This window comes from Mauremys mutica, chromosome 26 (assembly GCF_020497125.1).
Source record: "Mauremys mutica isolate MM-2020 ecotype Southern chromosome 26, ASM2049712v1, whole genome shotgun sequence".
NCBI classification, from domain to species: domain Eukaryota; kingdom Metazoa; phylum Chordata; order Testudines; family Geoemydidae; genus Mauremys; species Mauremys mutica.
Genome location: NC_059097.1, coordinates 2,191,678 through 2,197,470, shown reverse-complemented (window position 1 = coordinate 2,197,470; position 5,793 = coordinate 2,191,678).

Below are 5,793 nucleotides of genomic sequence, written 5' to 3'. Positions count from 1 at the left end.
TGCAGCATCTGACCCAGGAAGCTGAACCCCAATATCCTGAGCAGAGAGGGACAGAGCGTTTGAGCAGCTTCCCTCCTTTAGCTCTCTGGGGAGAGCAGCTAATGAGAGCCCCTCCTCACAGGGAGAATTGTTGATCTCATTTGCCCCACTGTCCATCCGGAGTCACTCCTTGTCTTTCCATACAGTGACTCTGGATTAACAGTGGTCTCAGTGAAACCAGAGTTCAGAAAGAATGAGTCCAGAACGCTGTGGAAGAGACCATTGTGCGGCAGTGCTGACCCCCTTCCCACCTCCCTCACCCCCAGATCCAGGACAAGGACTGGACAATCTAGGACAATGGAACTGGAAGTTCCTGCAGTTTTCAAGAGGGGAGAAAAGCAAAAATCTGTGATTTCACCTCACAGGGTTTGATAAGTGGCTAGAAAGTTATCACGTTGACTGGGCCTGGCTGGGGAATGTCGGGCAGTGCTTGGAGTCAGGATTCTGATACCCTCAGATACCCCTCAGAGCCCCACCGGCCAGATAACCCCCACCAGGTCTTCATTGCCAGGTTGGGAATCCCAAAGGGTTCCCCCCACCAAGAGACCCCAACAGCCAGAGACCTTCCAAAAGGGACCCCCCCACTGGGAACTCAGTCCCTCACTGCCTGCCTAGGTCCCCCTCCCCCCCTGCCCTCCAGCAGGATCTGCCCTGCCCTTTGCAGTGGAGGTCAGTGGAATTTGTGGGATACTTGTCACAAAGAATATTCCATAGTTTTAACCCCATCTCATTTTTAGGCAGTAACATCTGTAGCCCTCAGGATTCATTTGTTTGCCTGCATCAATATCTCTTTTCTAATAAGTACAGTATTGTGATATTTTTAATATGAATTAATAAACCTATGTTTGGCTGTAATGCAAGAAACCTACAGGCCCAAAACCTGCATTTTAAGCTAAAGCAAAGTTAGCATAGCTATATCCTGTGCCCTTTTACCCAGAAAAGGAACTGTTTTTCCTATGCTCAAATAAAGTGCCTACGCTTAGGTCTAAGACCCTTTACCGAGACCAACAGACAATGAAGAATAGTAAATGGGATTTTTCAAAGTTGTACTCACAGACTTAACAAGTACCCCACAAGTGCGCAGATACCTGCCATCCATACGCATACACATACTAGCCTATGGAGTAAGCGTACCCCTAACATTTCTATGGGGGAAGACTGAAATTTGGGCATAAGAGGAAGGATTTCCGGCATTTATTTCTATAAAAAGAGGTAACCTACCTCACTATGGTATCCCCACCCCCACCTCGACCTCCTCCTTCTTCTCTACACTTCACCATCTTCAACTACATATTCATGTTATGCATCTACGACAGCTATTAACCAGTAATAGGCCGCACTTATTTTCTTTTCAAACTTTAAGTTCAAAAGGGACTCGGCTAAGTTTGGTCTCTCTAAATTTTATTTTAATTTGTGTATTAGATTATTTAGTTGAGCTAAAAAGTAAATTCCAAAGTAGCTTTGAAAGCTCTTTACATTAGTTTCCCTTGCAAGAGCTGTGAAACCAGAACCGCCAAAGGTGAGGCAAACACCAGTTTATCAAAACAGGGTGTGAATATTAACCAAAGTTTGCAGCACATAATATTGTATCATCATATGTATCTCCTGAATAACAGTAATACAATTGTAACTCTGTAATTCTACGTGTTTTACAATTTACTTACCATTTCATTGATTTTAATAAAAAGTCTTTATGACTATATCTGTCTCCGTGTGAGCTTCCTGTCATACCCCCGAAGGTCCCTTTATCAGTTCTGCGGAACCTGATTCGAAACACGAACTTTTATCTTCTGATCAAACAAATTGGCGAGCCTAAACTCATATTAATTAATATAAATGATTAAGTATTATTATTAATTAATTAAAATAATTACAATACACATTAAATTAAGTTGATATATCAAATCAACATTACTAACTACAGGCCAGTCAGTCTCACCTCAGTCCCTGGAAAAATCATGGAACAGGTCCTCAAGGAATCAATTCTGAACCACTTAAAGGAGGCGAAACTGATCAGGAACAGTCAGCATGGATTCACGAAGGGCAAGTCATGCCTGACTAACCTAATTGCCTTCTATGATGAGATAACCGGCTCTGTGGATGAGGGGAAAGCAGTGTATGTGCTATTTCTGGACTTTAGCAAAGCTTTTGATACAGTCTCCCACAGTATTCTTGCCAGCAAGTTAAAGAAGTCTGGGCTGTATGAATGGACGGTAAGGTGGATAGAAAACTGGCTAGATGGTCGGGCTCAACGGGTAGTGATCAACGGCTCCATGTCTAGTTAGCAGCTGGTATCAAGTGGAGTGCCCCAAGGGTCGGTGCTGGGGCTGGTTTTGTTCAATATCTTCATTAACGATCTGGAGGATGGTGTGGACTGCACCCTTAGCAAGTTTGCAGATGACACTAAACTGGGAGGAGTGGTTGATACGCTGGAGGGTAGGGCTAGGATACAGAGGGACCTAGACAAATTAGAGGATTGGGCCAAAAGAAACCTGATGAGGTTCAACAAGGACAAGTGCAGAGTCCTGCACTTAGGATGGAAGAATCCCATGCACTGCTACAGACTAGGGACCAAATGGCTGGGCAGCAGTTCTGCAGAAAAGGACCTAGGGGTTACGGTGGACGAAAAGCTGGATATGAGTCAGCAGGGTGCCCTTGTTGCCAAGAAGGCTAATGGCATTTTGGGTTGTATAAGTAGGGGCATTTCCAGCAGATCGAGGGATGTGATCATTCCCCTCTACTCAGCACTGGTGAGGCCTCATTTGGAGTACTGTGTCCAGTTTTGGGCCCCACACTACAAGAAGGATGTGGATAAATTGGAGGGAGTCCAGCGGAGGGCAACAAAAATGATTAGGGGGCTGGAGCACATGACTTATGAGGAGAGGCTGAGGGAACTGGGATTGTTTAGCCTGCAGAAGAGAAGAATGAGGGGGGATTTGATAGCTGCTTTCAACTACCTGAAAGGGGGTTCCAAAGAGGATGGATCTAGACTGTTCTCAGTGGTAGAAGATGACAGAACAAGGAGTAATGGTCTCAAGTTGCAGAGGGGGAGGTTTAGGTTGGATATTAGGAAAAACTTTTTCACTAGTAGGGTGGTGAAGAACTGGAATGGGTTACCTAGGGAGGTGGTGGAATCTCCTTCCTTAGAGGTTTTTAAGGTCAGGCTTGACAAAGCCCTGGCTGGGATGATTTAGTTGGGTTTGGTCCTGCTTTGAGCAGGGGGTTGGACTAGATGACCTCCTGAGGTCCCTTCCAACCCTGAGATTCTATGATTCTATGATCCCCTGTGCCGGGCAGAGAAGCAGCTTTAATTCAGGTCACTTCCCAGCACAGAACCCCGCTGGGGGAGCAGCAGCTGCTAAGCCTGGTCTCCCAGATCACAATGGAGGCTGCAGCATCTGACCCAGGAAGCTGAACCCCAATATCCTGAGCAGAGAGGGACAGAGCGTTTGAGCAGCTTCCCTCCTTTAGCTCTCTGGGGAGAGCAGCTAATGAGAGCCCCTCCTCACAGGGAGAATTGTTGATCTCATTTGCCCCACTGTCCATCCGGAGTCACTCCTTGTCTTTCCATACAGTGACTCTGGATTAACAGTGGTCTCAGTGAAACCAGAGTTCAGAAAGAATGAGTCCAGAACGCTGTGGAAGAGACCATTGTGCGGCAGTGCTGACCCCCTTCCCACCTCCCTCACCCCCAGATCCAGGACAAGGACTGGACAATCTAGGACAATGGAACTGGAAGTTCCTGCAGTTTTCAAGAGGGGAGAAAAGCAAAAATCTGTGATTTCACCTCACAGGGTTTGATAAGTGGCTAGAAAGTTATCACGTTGACTGGGCCTGGCTGGGGAATGTCGGGCAGTGCTTGGAGTCAGGATTCTGATACCCTCAGATACCCCTCAGAGCCCCACCGGCCAGATAACCCCCACCAGGTCTTCATTGCCAGGTTGGGAATCCCAAAGGGTTCCCCCCACCAAGAGACCCCAACAGCCAGAGACCTTCCAAAAGGGACCCCCCCACTGGGAACTCAGTCCCTCACTGCCTGCCTAGGTCCCCCTCCCCCCCTGCCCTCCAGCAGGATCTGCCCTGCCCTTTGCCTGGCACCCCCTCCTCTCCCCTGCGGGATCCCCTGATGCTTTACAGGGGCACCCCCTGGCCTAGCGCCGGGGATTCTCACACACACACTGTGCACTGGGCACGGCAGCGATCCCAGGAGTCTGCGGGGGAAGCCCAGACAGAGCCCCTGGCACAGCACCAGGCTCCCTCTAACCCCCTGTCCCGCCTCCCCAAGAGACGCCCACCCCGGCTGTTCTGCAGCCAACAGGCCCCCAGCGATACCCACCTCCAGGACCCACAGCCTCAGGGCTGGGCACATCACAACCACCCCCTGAACCCCCAAATCTCCAGAACCCACCAACCTCACTAGGGTACCCCCTGCCCAGCCACCCAGAGGCCTCCCCCCACCACAATCCCCCTTCAGCTGCTATCTCCCCACCCAGCCCCACCCCCATCCAGCAACACTGTTACCTGACAGTGCCTGAGAAGTGGATAGAAAGTGACCACCGCCCCCTGCTGGCCAGTCACACAGGCAGAGGGAGCCCTGGGGGATGTCTCTTGAACAGGAGAATGGAAGGCCTGGAGGGACAAAATAGATAAGAAATGTCCATGGCCTGTCATTAGCAAATAATGGCCACCCTGGATCCACCCCAGAGGTAGCTGCATCTTAGCACTGCGGGAAGCAACCCCTCACCAAGGCCATTTGCTATGGGGTTTGGGATACTTCTCAACTCACACTGCACTCAGAGTGACCTCCTCATCCCGTGCCAGCTGGAGAAAAGAAAAGGGCCCAGGCAACTCTTCTGTAACTGGTTGGGAACCACTGATCCCCAAACAGGGGGAGGCCTCTGGCTTTGATGGGTATTAAATATGTGGCTGATCTCTTTCTTCGGCAAACATTTTAACAGAGGTAAAGGAGGGACCAAATGATTCACAAAGGAGTCGGGAAAGATGATCTCTGGGCAATTTCACCCCCTGCGACCTCCAGGATGGAGAAGAACTCAGGGCAACAGGTTCCCTCGAAGGAAGAAGTTGCTGGGATTTAGAAACACGGGGAACAGCCCCAAACCCGAGAGGATTTTTAACTGACATTTGATAATGACATAGAAAGAGGCAAAACCTGAGCTTTGAGAGCAACGTTCAGAAATGAAAGAGAACGGGTGGAAATCTGAGAGATTTTGGATCCATTTTGCAAATTATAGAGAGGAAAGTGGAAAATCAGAGGGATTTTATATCAGTTGTTGATAGGAGGTAAAATCTGAGTGTTTCACATCAATATTTGATAAATGAATAAAGAGGAAATGGGCAACATTTGCAAACATTTTATATCCAGGTTCAAGAATTTGAGAAAAGGTGTAAATCTGAGATTTTCTTGGTATTTTATAATTAGAGAGACAGGGGGAAATCTCAGGGCATATTCAATTAGAAACAGACAACTAGAGAGAAGTGAGGCAAATGTTTAGGGTATTTTATATGAATCTTTGAGATTTGCACAGAAAATGTGTCACAAACTGTGTATTTGATAACATGAGAGAAAACCACCAAGATCTGAGGGGATTTTATATTGCTGTTAACGAACTAGTGGAAAAGGGGGACTGTTGGACTGGATTTTATACGACTGTCCAATACATAAACACAAAGTGATGGTTCTCCCACCCCCACCATTGCCAGGGGCAGCAGGGAGCCCTTTGAGGAGCTGATTAA